This window comes from Musca autumnalis, unplaced genomic scaffold (genome assembly GCF_047663935.1).
Source record: "Musca autumnalis isolate F117 unplaced genomic scaffold, ASM4766393v1 scaffold_2, whole genome shotgun sequence".
Taxonomy (NCBI): domain Eukaryota; kingdom Metazoa; phylum Arthropoda; class Insecta; order Diptera; family Muscidae; genus Musca; species Musca autumnalis.
In genome coordinates, this window is record NW_027411755.1 from 194,633,639 (window position 1) to 194,648,200 (window position 14,562).

At 27.9% G+C, this 14,562-nt stretch overlaps 1 protein-coding gene and 1 long non-coding RNA gene across 4 annotated transcripts in view; both read left to right on the top strand.

The window, feature by feature from the left end:
* The first annotated feature begins 630 nt into the window (after window positions 1-630).
* On the top strand, window positions 631-1,484 carry LOC141393263 (uncharacterized). The gene is made up of 3 exons (XR_012410043.1): window positions 631-1,133; window positions 1,191-1,271; window positions 1,343-1,484. It is a non-coding gene; the product is annotated as an uncharacterized lncRNA (long non-coding RNA).
* A 313-nt stretch (window positions 1,485-1,797) lies between these two features.
* Window positions 1,798-14,562, top strand: part of spen (spen family transcriptional repressor split ends) — a 344,925-nt gene continuing 332,160 nt past the window's right edge. For all 3 annotated transcript variants that reach the window (XM_073970444.1, XM_073970442.1, XM_073970447.1), the window contains exons 1-2: window positions 1,798-3,159; window positions 7,229-7,581. The gene's annotated coding sequence lies outside the window, so the exon portion shown is untranslated. The remainder of the gene's footprint in view (window positions 3,160-7,228; window positions 7,582-14,562) is intronic.

Sequence of the window (14,562 nt, forward strand, 5' to 3'; positions counted from 1 at the left end):
GAATATCGAGATGCTTAGATCTGGTACTGCTAACTACCATGTTTTTTGCAGCTGCAAAGTCTATCAGCCTCATGCTTTGTGTCATGGCAGCTATAATACAGTGCGTCACCTTTAGGTGTTGTTGTGACGCCTTTCCCAATCCATCGTATTTCCTGTATGTCAGTAATGTCGGCCTTGTACTTTTCAAGTACATCTGCCAATGCGTAAACTGCACCATCTCTATAAAGAGTGCGAAAATTCCAGGTGGAGATTCGCAGATCATGGTCCTTAAAACGCTTGCGGGGTTCGTCAACTTAAGAGGGGTTTGTTTTTCTTTTCTTTAGTTTTTTTCATAGTAGGCTACTTTTTCTAGGAGAGGGTTACTAACCCATCGCGGCACATGTTAACGGATGTTAAGGGCAGCTCCCCAGGTGACACCAGGGGGAGGTCAGTGTCCAATTGATAAAGATAAATCTTGGGCTTTGCCATGTTAAAGCCGGTCAGGGCCGTTCCTTGAGAATGGAATCTACTCTCCCTAAAAAGGAAAAACTTGAATACTGTTTCGTCGTCCTTACTGTTCTTCCTTGTGTGAACAAGTTCTTTGCCACTTTTAAAACTTTTGTCAGTTAAAAAAGTACGGGAATATTTTTCTTCAGTATTGTTTTGTTTTTAATACCAATTTGGTTAAATTTATAAATTAAAAGTTTCGTTTTATGCATACATATTAAAGTTAGGCAATTCTCTCTAAGAAATTGTTTTCCAATACTTAACACGTGGGCTTGGTATAACTATTTGAGGAAAATTTCTTTGGAAACACCAATATTTTATATATAAGAAGAACCCTCAGAGAAGGCAAGATTCGACGCTTAAGGAACCGCCGAGCACAGAAACATTCTACATGTATAGGGTACTTTCAAGCTTCGGAGAAGGGACACTCACGTTGAATACGCCACCTTCTGGAATTAACCGAAAACTAACAAAAAAGGGGGCCCAACCAACAACAATAATGAAGGGCCTTTCACACTAGTGCCCCCGAAGACACCACCAACAAAACTAACGAGGGGCCCCACACTGGTGCCACCGAAAACACCACCAAAAAATGAATGCTGAATTATATTCAGCCTGGATCTCTGGTTATTTCCTATTTTCGGGAGGTGAGTTTGTTGGAAAATTTTTTAATTATTGGTATTTTATTTATATTTTTTTTGTAGGCATATTCACCATAAGGGAACACATTCGCTCCATTTTACGGTTCCGGAGACACCATAGAAAGTTTGTGGCGCTACCAAAAGGTACCTCTCTCTCCACATTATCGTCGAAAAATATTTTTTAACGGTTATGTGCCGAAATTCATATTCGTTAGGTGGTGCAAATGAAACAAGAAGGACCCAGTGCTTGAGTTTTTTTCCGGTTCGCTGGTCAGCTGTATAACCCAGCGAATTCTGCAGCAGGCAGAGAACCTGAAGGATTCAGAGTGGGTTCTTATTTTGTCAAATGGAAATGAATTTCGTGGACTTGTTATTTTATCTTTAAAATGTATTGGATTTATTTTTATTTTACTAAATAAATAATAAATAAATTGACTTAAAATGAATCCGTAAAAGCGTAAATCATAGTGACCTAGGTCAATTCCCCTAAACTATCTTGAGATATATTTCATGCGCGCTCCCTATGTGGGTGGACAACGTAAATAAACACAATATAGCGTTTTATTTATGTTCAGTATTGTCTAAACCTCATAATTAGCCACACATTTCGAGAGAACTAAAATTTGTAAACAAACCAACAAAAGTATCTCAGATACACTCACTGGCTCTCACAGTCATGTATCTGAATATTTTGTACATTTTCGCGCCGTCGTCGTTTTAATTCTCTAGTTTTTCTCTCTGTCACTCTCCGGATACTCTCAACGCACTGCGACAGATACAATTTTCTGTTGAGTGTTGTTGAATTTAGAAGAAAATCAGTCATTGAGTACACAGCGATGAATATGCATCGTTAAAGGCGGTTACGTTACGCGCGTTGTTCTACGTTTTTGCCTCCAATAGAAACAAAAATACCATACAAAAGAAAAATAAGAAGAGGAATAAAAGCAAACGAAGAAAAAAACACACACACAAATAAATACAACAAAATAAGCAAGAATGGAAATCAAATGAAAAGAAAGAATAAAAAATATGCAACAACAATAAACGGTCTTTAGTTGTTCGTTCGCTCGTTGCTTGATTGTGCGACTATACTACAGTATACTTATTGTACATACATACAAGCATACATACAACAACATAACATCCATACAAATAATGATAATAACAGCAGCAGCAACAACAACACCAACCTACCAGCTATAGCAGAAAAAATACATCAGCCGCAGTAGCAGCAGCAAACCTACTACAACTACAATAATAAAAAAATAACAAAAGCAGCACACGACGAGTGCAGAAGAATCATCATCAGCAGCAGCAGTAAAAAATAATAAGAAAAAAATAAATTAAGCAAAAGAAGAAAAAAATGTATAATTAAAACAATTTAAAGAGCAAAAAAATAAAATTAAATAAAAAACAAATTACCACACACGACACCGAAGAATTAAAAAAAAAATACCAACAAAAAAAGTTACACAAAAATTAAAGAGGAAGAGAAAAGAAAAAACATAATTTTTGGTGGAAAAAATAAAATATTGAATTTATCACAACAAGCAAGCAAAGAAAAAAATATTTGCTAATAATTTCAAAAATCTTTCTGTGTGAGTGCTGATGAGAATAAATGCAAAAGTAAATTAAAGCAAAAAAAGTATTGCAAAAATAATTTAATTGCTGCTTGAAAATTGTTTTTTTTTCGTTAAAGGAAATAAAGGCAAGAAAATCTGAGAAAAAAGAAAGGCAAAATTATCTACAAGCAAGCTAAAAATTCAATAAATTAAAGAAATAAAGTGCATCCCAATAAAGGAGAAGAAGAAAGAAATTTCAAAAGCAGTGCAATGAAATAATCGTTTTGAAAAAATAAATATATGAAAAAATTATAATAATAAAGTGGAAATAAATTACAAGTGTATTTTTGCAACAACAACAACACAACGTAACGTCTAACAAGAAAGCGGAAGAATAAGTGGATAAAATCCAATTGGAAATTAAAAAAAAAAAAATCTTCTAGTTTGGAAATTAGCCATCTCTGCAAAAGGTACATACACAATTTTTTTGGATTTTTTTCAAATAAATCATTTCAGTGCAGTATTAACAAAACACGATGTAGGTGAAGCCTATCATAGTTTTAAAATAACTTGAGACTTTTATATGGATTTTGCTTGTTATACCTGAGATTTCAGTTCCTGAAATATTTTAAATAATAAATAAATGAACAACAACAAAAACGCATCAAGCTCGAACAATTTTTTTTATTAAACTATTTGAATATTTTTTTATTAAAACTTTTGGTCTGCTCCATAACTGTATGAATCTACTATTTTTTACTTTTTTTCGATAACATAAAAAAATATTTATCTATGTAAAAAGCTGTAGATTCTTGCTGGTACTGGAACAGGCATTTTGTAAATCGGATGTTTCCAAAAATTCCATATTTTAATGGAATTAAATCTCAAAAACTATTTAATTTTATTTTCTCATATCATCTCCAAAAAAACATATCTGATTGGATAAATACATACTGTGCAGTACGAAACTAAATTAAATTATTTTCAAAAAATATTTCCCAGAAAAAATTCGAATATTATGAAAAAAATCGACAAATCGTTAAACCTGAAAATAAAATACCTTTTTCGGTACTATAATTTGGGGGATAAAAGAGATAAATAAAATGTTTTAGCAATTATTATTATTATTTTTTTTTTTTTGTTTAACTAATTTTTGTATTTTTTTTAATTTTTCGTTTATTAAAATCGAAATATATGTTATTTGGATAATATTATTTTTTATTTGTTTTTAATGAAGTCCCATATTATTTTTAATTACAATTTTATTTAAATGAATTCACCTATCATACTTTATTTTGAGATAGTGTTGATATTATTAAATTGGGGGGAAGAATAGAAAATATTTTTCTATATAAAAAATTAAGAAACTGATCAGAATTTGTGGCAAAATCCGAAACTTTAAAAACTTGTTCTTTTAAAATTGGAAACATCTCTAGGAGATAAAATGACTATGAAAAATAAGTAATACAATAAGTAATAATAATAATAAGTAATAATAAATAAGTAATACAAACATAAACAAAACTCTTTGTACATTTTTCCAAGTACTTGAGAAAAAAATATTCTTTTTTGGCCTTTGAAAAATTTAATATATTAAAAATAAAGAAACTGATCAGGATTTGTGGCAAAATTTGAAACTTTAAAAACTTTTTCTGTTAAAATTTTAAACATCTGTATGAGATAAATTGACTTTACGAAACATAAGTAATACAAACCTCAACAAAACTATTTTCATATTTCTCCAAGTACTTGAGAAAAAAAAGACCTAGACTTAAAAATTAAAAAAAAAAACTCTATGAATTTTGAGATAAAGGTTTAAGAATTGTTAGAGAATTTCTGTTCCATTAAAACTAAACAGTTTTTAAAAAATCGAGAAAGCGAATCGTTAAAGCATTTGTCGTGGTTTTGATAGCGACATCTAAAAAACATATTAGGGGTTATCATGAACGGCAATTCCCCGAGAATTTTTTCACATTATGCCTTAAGTTGCAACGGTGGAAAGACAAAACTCACGGGGAAATTTCATTCATGATAACCCCCATTAAAAAAGATTCCGAGTAAGATTTTACCATTGAGTTTTTCTGAAAGAAGGCTGCATCCAGGAGATGGAGTTAAAGTTACAGTGTTGGTAATTTGCTCGACAAGTTGGCGATTATTTATCTGAAAGAGTATCCTCTCGGAAAGTAACTCATCTAGAAGAATTGGTTGACATTATATAGGAGAACTTAGATCATCTTCAGCAGTACGTGCAAGGATTATTGCTAAAAAATGTAAACCGATTATAAAAAAGGCAAAGAAGTTTGCGACTCTCTAATAGAAACATTTGTTAAAATCATAGCGCGTTCCATTTTATAGAAAAGTTGAAAACTTGCTACAGTAGTGGAAGAAAAAACGACGAACCTGAAGAACAATTTTCGGAAAACCGACAATTTATTAGACTATGTGTCCAATAAATTGGAGAGTATGGCAAGAATTTAAATGATGGATTGTCACAATCAAAGAAATATATATTGAGCTAAAACAGTTACTCCCAGAGGACAGTGATGTTCTGTTGGCGGAAGAATTGGATTTCAAAATGAACCGTGTTGAAGATGTCTACAACAATACAATGAAAGAAGCCTATGTGATATGGTGGCATCGTGTTCTTCTTTTGTGGTGTCCAAGGCAAGCCTTCGCTGCGGAGGGAATTTTTTGATGAACAGTCCAAATGAAAAAGTTTTCAAAGCTATAGATAGAACATGAAGATAAAAAGAATTTAAGCTGGGACAGCAGCGTTTGTAAGACGAAGGTATGTCTGATCAATGCAATTTCTGTTCCATTAAAACTGAAGTTTTTAAAAAATCGAGATAGCGAATCGGTAAAGCATTTGTCGCGGTTTTGAAAGCGACATTTAAAAAAAATATTAAAAAAGATTCGAGTAGGATTTTACCATTGAAGGTTTCAGAAAAAGGGCTCCTCCAGGAGATGGAATCGGAATGTAACCCAACTAGAAGAATGGGTCGACATAGCGAATCGGTAAAGCATTTGTCGCGGTTTTGAAAGCGACATTTAAAAAAAATATTAAAAAAGATTCGAGTAGGATTTTACCATTGAAGGTTTCAGAAAAAGGGCTCCTCCAGGAGATGGAATCGGAATGTAACCCAACTAGAAGAATGGGTCGACATTATCATCTTCAGCAGTACGTTACAAGCATTATTGGTAAAAAATGTAAACCGATTATAAAAAAGGCAAAGAATTTTGCGACTCCCTAAAAGAGAAAACTGTTAAAATCATTCCGCGTTCACTTAGATTCAACTTCCCATTTTATCGAAAAGTTAAAAACTTGCTACAGTAGTAGGAGAAAAAACGACGAACCTGAAGAACAATTTTCGGAAAACCGTCAATTGGAGATTATGGCAAGAATTTAAAGGATGGATTGGCACATTCAAAGAAATATATATTGAGCTAAAACAGTTACTCCCGGAGGACAGTGATGTCCTGTTGGCGGAAGAATTGGATTTCAAAATTAACCGTGTTGAAGATGTCTACAACAATACAATGAAAGAAGCCTATATGATATGGTGGCATCGTATTCTTCGTTTGTGGTGTCCGAGGCAAGCCTTCGCTGCGGAGGGAATTTTTTGATGAACAGTCCAAATAAAAAAGTTTTCAAAGCTATTAATTTTAAAGCTATAGATAGAACATGAAGATAAAAAGAATTTAAGCTGGGACAGCAGCGTTTGTATGACGAAGGCATACCTGATCAATGCAAGGAAGAAGCTACTACGCAGTCAAATGAAGAAGAAAATTATGTTTACCGAAGAAGTGATGTCAGATGTTGTTAAGACATTCAGTAAAATCGTGTGTTTGCTTCGTCGTTTAGATTTAATTTACTTTTTCAACAGAAAATGTTTGCCGAATTTGGTTTTTAGTATGGATGAAGTTGCTTGATTGCTTTACAAACAATTGGCTGAATTGACTTTTTCTATAAAAAATTTTCAATGAATTCACTTTTTCAATAGAAATGTTCGCAGAGTTGATTTTTGCTATAGAAAAAGGTTGGCTGAATTGAGCTTATCAACAGAGAAAGTTGGCTAAATTGTGATTAATTCTTCGTATATTGCAAGAATAACATTTAGGCGGTTTTTTTTTGGAACATTGGGGTCATTATCGTGAGAAATATGGAGAGTAAAATTATAGCGTTGTAACAAAGACTACTGATAAATTTAGTCCGAGTCGTCTAAATATTGGACATTTTGTATCCCATATCTTAAGAATTTATTGGTTGTAGTCAGGATCACAACGATACTCGCCATTAAAATTTCAACACGACCCGATATTGGATTAAAGTGCAAAGCCGTCGAACGAATTGAAAGTGGTATTTTTCTGATGAGGTTTTGGGGTGCAACGACGATTTCGTAATATTCAATTCAGTTTATGGGGATCACTATTTAATTTTAATTCCCCAATAACATACATACTCGAATCTAAAAACAAGTATTTTAAAACAACTATACGACCATTCTAATCAATTCATCTTTGTTTTCTCATTCTTTTCAGCTCCTCCACATTATGCAACAAGGATTAACGAATTGTTTCCTGCTACGTCCAGCTATACAACATTATACGGACGGGAATCGCGCTAACGTGTAATTAGAACGTACGCGATTATAACGGAACGCAATACGACGGTGCGTTATATACGGAACGCAGTAAGCTTTAACGCAATCTCTCTAAAGCTATTTCGAACGCGCTGCGGTACGATTATCGCTCTCGAATACGTTGAAAATGTTGTTTTAAAACGTAAACCGCGAACGTGGAAATTTTTACAACGCGTCGCCTTCAAGAATGAAATTGCGATTGTATGTCCAGAAATTGTTTTGAAATTTGGAAATTTCAAATTAATTAAAAAAGTAAGTATATGTCTCCATGTTTATTTAAATATAAATATAAAAATATAATATAAGAAAATTACGGATTGGATAAAATTAAATTAGAAAATGAAAGAAGGAGGAAAGGGAAGAGTCGTCTTATGAGACATGAAATGACTACTTTCAAAATCGGCAGATATCATTGGAGAACATAGGATTTATATAACAAAATTTCGGATTAAATAAAATGTACGAACATATTAGAATTAGAATGAAAAATTCCTAACTTTCTCATTATCACAAAAAACTCATGAATTTATAACTATCTTTTTGAGGACCACGAATCGTGGGTTTTCTAACTGTTTTGACGACCATCAGACCCACGGTAGTTGACCAAATAACGAAAATTTATGAAAGGGACGTTCAGAAAAATGATCGTGGATGTTTAAAAAAATGTTTTGATGGACAATAAACGGCGTGGGGTTTTAAAGCAATATTTTTAATTGGTCCTCAATAATGTAGATTTTATAAAAATATTTTTAAGAGGCCCTCAGTTAGCGTGCATTTTAAAAAAAAAATAGTTTCAATTGCTCTTTATAAGCGAGGACTTTTTAAAAATATTTTTAAATGGGCCCTCAAAAAGCACGGATTTTTTTTACATATTTCATAATAGGCCCTCAATAACCGTGATTTTTTAAAAATATTTTATAATGGGCCTTCAAAATGTGACGAATTTTCAAATATTTTTAATGTGCCCTGAATAAGAGTGGCTTCTTTGTAAAATATTTTTTAATGGTTCCTCAATAAGCGTGGATCTTTTTTCAAAATATTTTATAATAGCCCTCAATAAGAGTGTATTTTTTTTAAATATTTCATAATGAACACTCAATAAGCGTAGACTTTTTAAAATATTTTATAATGAGCCCTTAATAACCGTGGATTTTTTAAAATATTTTATAATAGCCCTCAATAAGCGTGGATTTTTTTAAAATATTTTATAATAGGCCCTCAATAAGCGTGGATTTTTTAAAATATTTTATAATAGGCCCTCAATAAGCGTGGATTTTTTAAAATATTTTATAATGGGCCCTCAAAAAGCGCGGATTTTTTAAACATTTTTTAATGGGCCCTCAACAGGTGTGGAATTTTTTAAAATATTTTATAATGGGCCCTCAATAAGCGTAGCATTTTTCAACCCTTTCGGCCCCGAACTTTTTTCCTCGCATTAGTAGTTACTTTAAAGACATAGAATTAAAGTATTAGTCAAAACTAAGACATATCATAAATTGGTGGGCGTTACCCCACCTATTTCGGAAGATACAGTACATTTTATCTAAAATTTATTTGCTCATTAATTTGTGCAATTATGTAAATGTAAATGTTATAATCGTATAGAAGTATACCTCTGACCTTACTTTTGAAGAATCAAAACTAAAGTCTAACATAAAGCTCATACATTTTGATTCAGAAACGATTTAAATAATTTGGACTGTACACATCGATTTTTGACATACCGTGATTTTCCAGACTTCACACTGAATAATGCATCGTAGTTCTGTTGATCGGGATACAACTGGCACTTTTTTATAATTTTTGCATTCTTAGGACTACAATTAGCCAAAGCAATGTGTTCTTTAAGGAAAAAATTCCGTTAGTTTTAAATAAAACGACGTTAAAATCGAAGTTGCTTATAAGCAACGTTGGCGCCGAAAGGGTTAAACATTTTTTAATGAACCCTCAATGGGCGTAGCATTTTTAGAATATTTTTAATGTGCTCTCAATAAGCGTGAATTCTTTTTTTAATATTTTATAAAGGGCCCCTAAAAACCGTGGATTTTATAAAAATATTTTTAATGTGCCCCTAAAAAGCGTAGATTTTATAAAAATATTTTTAATGGACTCCTAAAAAGCGGGGATTTTATAAAAATATTTTTAATGGACCACTAATCAGTGGATTTTGAGAAATTCTTATTAAAAATCCACCTTTCTGGATGAAGTTCAAAAAATATTTTTTTTTTAAAAATCCACATTTGTGGAAAATTATTTGTAAAAAATCCACGTTTGTGGAAAATTATTTGTAAAAAATCCACGTTTGTGGATGTTGCTCAAAAAATTATTTGTAAAAAATCCACGTTTGTGGATGTTTCTCAAAAAATTATTTGTAAACAATCCACGTTTGTGGATGTTGCTCAAAAAATTGTTTGTAAACAATCCACGCTGCTACAAAAAATATTTTTAAAAAATCCACGTTTGTGGATGCTTCTACAAAAAATATTTTTAAAAAATTCACGTTTGTGGATGTTGCTCAAAAAGTTCACGTACAAATGTGGATATTGCTAAAAAAATATTTTTAAAAAATCCACGTTTGTGGATGCTGCTACAAAAAATATTTTTAAAAAATACACGTTTGTGGATGCTGCTACAAAAAATATTTTTAAAAAATACACGTTTGTGGATGCTGCTACAAAAAATATTTTTAAAAAATCCACGTTTGTGGATTCTGCTACAAAAAATATGTAAAAAATCCACGTTTAAAGATATGTCATAAAAATATTGTTTTTTTTAATACTATTAAGTTATCCTAGAAAAAATATTTTTTAAAAAAATCCACGTTTAAAGATCTCGCAGAAAAAATATTTTTTTTATAAAATTCACTTTTAAAGTTATCCCAGAAAAAAAATTTAAAAAAAATCCTCGATTAAAGATACCTCAGAAAAAATATTTTTTAAAAAATCCACATTTAAAGATATCCCAGAAAAATTATTTGTAAAAAGCCACGTTTAAAGATGTGTCAGAAAAAAGATATCGTAACAAATATTTTTTTAAAAAATCCACGTTTAAAGATTTGAAAGAAAAAAAGATATCTTAGATAAATATTTTTTTAAAAAATCCACGTTTATCGATATTATAGAAAAAAATTTTAAAAATCCACGAATAAAGATATCTTTTAATTTATTTATTTATGCTCATGTAAAAACCTAGCCCATAGGGCCATGATCTGTTCCAAAAACCACTATACATTTACTACTCTCAAAAATAGAAAAAATATTTTTAGAAAAATATTTTTAAAAAAATTCACGTTTCAAGATATCTTAGACAAATATTTTTTAAAAAATCCACGTTTGAAGATATCCAAGAAAAATATTTTTTAAAAAATCCACGTTTGAAGATATCCAAGAAAAATATTTTTTAAAAAATCCACGTTTAAAGAAACCTTAGAAAAATATTTTTTAAAAAATCCACGTTTAAAGATATCTAAGAAAAATATTTTTTAAAAAATCCACGTTTGAAGATATCTAAGAAAAATATTTTTTATAAATTCCACGTTTAAATTTAACTTAGAACAATATTTTCTAAAAAATCTTCGTTTAAAGATATCTTAGAAAAATATTTTCTAAAAATCCTCGGTTAAAGATATCTAAGAAAAATATTTTTTAAAAAATCCACGTTGAAAGATATCTAAGAAAAATATTTTTTAAAAAATCCACGTTGAAAGATATCTAAGAAAAATATTTTTTAAAAAATCCACTTTTAAAGATATCTAAGACAAATATTTTTTATAAATTCCACGTTTAAATTTACCTTAGAACAAAATTTTCTAAAAAATCCTCGTTTAAAGATATCTTAGAAAATTATTTTCTAAAAATCCTCGGTTAAAGATATCTTAGAAAAATATTTTTAAAAAAATCCACGTTTAAAGATATCTAAGAAAAATATTTTTTAAAAAATCCACGTTTAAAGATACCTTAGAAAAATATTTTCTAAAAATCCTCGGTTAAAGATATCTAAGAAAAATATTTTTTAAAAAATCCCCGTTTAAAAATATCTAAGAAAAATATTTTTTAAAAATTCCACGTTTAAAGATATCTAAGAAAAATATTTTTTAAAAATTCCACGTTTAAATTTAACTTAGAAAAATATTTTCTAAAAAATCCTCGTTTAAAGATATCTTAGAAAAATATATTTAAAAAATCCACGTTTAAAGATATCTAAGAAAAATATTTTTTAAAAAATCCACGTTTAAAGATATCTAAGAAAAATATTTTTTTAATAAATCCACGTTTAAAGATATCTAAGAAAAATATTTTTTAAAAAATCCACTTTTAAAGACACCTTAGAAAAATATTTTTTTAAAAAATCCACGTTAAGAAAAATATTTTTTAAAAAATCCACGTTTAAAGATACCTTAGAAAAATATTTTTTAAAAAATCCACGTTTAAAGATACCTTAGAAAAATATTTTTTAAAAAATCCACGTTTAAAGATACCTTAGAAAAATATTTTTTAAAAAATCCACGTTTAAAGATACCTTAGAAAAATATTTTTTAAAAATCCACGTTTAAAGATACCTTAGAAAAATATTTTTTAAAAAATCCACGTTTAAAGATACCTTAGAAAAATATTTTTTAAAAAATCCACGTTTAAAGATACCTTAGAAAAATATTTTTTAAAAAATCCACGTTTAAAGATACCTTAGAAAAATATTTTTTAAAAAATCCACGTTTAAAGATATCTAAGAAAAATATTTTTAAAAAATCCACCTTTAAAGATATCTTAAAAAATATATATTTTTTAAACAATTCACGTTTAAAGATATTTTAGAAAAATATTTTTTTAAAAATCCATGTTTAAAGATAATTTAGAAATATATTTTTTAAAAAATCCACGTTTAAATTTAACTTAGAAAAATATTGTTTTAAAAAATCCACGTTCAAAGATATCTAAGAAAAATATTTTTTAAAAAATCCACGTTCAAAGATATCTAAGAAAAATATTTTTTAAAAAATCCACGTTCAAAGATATCTAAGAAAAATATTTTTTAAAAAATCCACGTTCAAAGATATCTAAGAAAAATATTTTTTAAAAAATCCACGTTTAAAGATATCTAAGAAAAATATTTTTTAAAAAATCCACGTTTAAAGATATCTAAGAAAAATATTTTTTAAAAAATCCACGTTTAAAGATATCTAAGAAAAATATTTTTTTAAAAAATCCACGTTCAAAGATATCTAAGAAAAATATTTTTTAAAAAATCCACGTTTAAAGATATCTAAGAAAAATATTTTTTAAAAAATCCACGTTTAAAGATATCTAAGAAAAATATTTTTTTAAAAAATCCACGTTCAAAGATATCTAAGAAAAATATTTTTTAAAAAATCCACGTTTAAAGATATCTAAGAAAAATATTTTAAAAAAATCCACGTTTAAAGATATCTAAGAAAAATATTTTTTAAAAAATCCACGTTTAAAGATATCTAAGAAAAATATTTTAAAAAAATCCACGTTTAAAGATATCTAAGAAAAATATTTTTTAAAAAATCCACGTTTAAAGATATCTAAGAAAAATATTTTAAAAAAATCCACGTTTAAAGATATCTAAGAAAAATATTTTAAAAAAATCCACGTTTAAAGATATCTAAGAAAAATATTTTTTAAAAAATCCACGTTTAAAAAAATCAAAGAAAAATATTTTTTTGACGAACCCACGTTTAAAGATATCTAAGAAAAATATTTTTTAAAAAATCCACGTTTATAGATATCTAAGAAAAATATTTTTTAAAAAATCCACGTTTAAAGATATCTAAGAAAAATATTTTTTAAAAAAATACACGTTTAAAGATATCTAAGAAAAATATTTTTTAAAAAATCCACGTTTAAAGATATCTAAGAAAAATATTTTAAAAAAATCCACGTTTAAAGATATCTAAGAAAAATATTTTAAAAAAAATCCACGTTTAAAGATATCTAAGAAAAATATTTTTTAAAAAATCCACGTTTAAAGATGTGTCAGAAAAAAGATATCGAAGAAAAATATTTTTTAAAAAATCCACGTTTAAAAAAATCAAAGAAAAATATTTTTTTGACGAACCCACGTTTAAAGATATCTAAGAAAAATATTTTTTAAAAAATCCACGTTTATAGATATCTAAGAAAAATATTTTTTAAAAAATCCACGTTTAAAGATATCTAAGAAAAATATTTTAAAAAAATACACGTTTAAAGATATCTAAGAAAAATATTTTTTAAAAAATCCACGTTTAAAGATATCTAAGAAAAATATTTTAAAAAAATCCACGTTTAAAGATATCTAAGAAAAATATTTTAAAAAAATCCACGTTTAAAGATATCTAAGAAAAATATTTTTTAAAAAATCCACGTTTAAAGATATCTAAGAAAAATATTTTTTAAAAAATCCACGTTTAAAGATATCTAAGAAAAATATTTTTTAAAAAATCCACGTTTAAAGATATCTAAGAAAAATATTTTTTAAAAAATCCACGTTTAAAGATATCTAAGAAAAATATTTTTTAAAAAATCCACGTTTAAAGATATCTAAGAAAAATATTTTTTAAAAATATATTTTAAGAAAAATATTTTTTAAAAATTCCACGTTTAAAGATATCTAAGCAAAATATTTTTTAAAAAATCCACGTTCAAAGATATCTAAGAAAAATATTTTTTAAAAAATCCACGTTCAAAGATATCTAAGAAAAATATTTTTTAAAAAATCCACGTTTAAAGATGTGTCAGAAAAAAGATATCGAAGAAAAATATTTTTTAAAAATTCCACGCTTAAAGATATCTAAGAAAAATATTTTTTAAAAATTCCACGTTTAAGGATATCTAAGAAAAATATTTGTTAAAAAATGTAAAAAAATATTTTTTAAAAATTCACGTTTAAAGTTATCTTAGAAAAATATTTTTTTAAAAAATCCAAATTTAAAGATATCTTACAAAAATATTTTTTTTGAAAAATCCACTTTGAAAGATATCCCAAAAAAATATTTGTTTTAAAATCCATTGAAATGACGATACTAGACGTTGTTCAATCATCGCCCACCATTTGTTTTGTTTATAAAAATCAATAAAAAATGCTTAGTAAATTGTTTAGTTTTACAAAAACGAAAAAAATACGTCCAATGACGACAACAACGAACAACGACCGAATGAATGCTGAGTGGAATAATACACATCGACCCAGAAAATCGCAAGAAAAAAGCCTCTAATGAAACAAAACATTGTG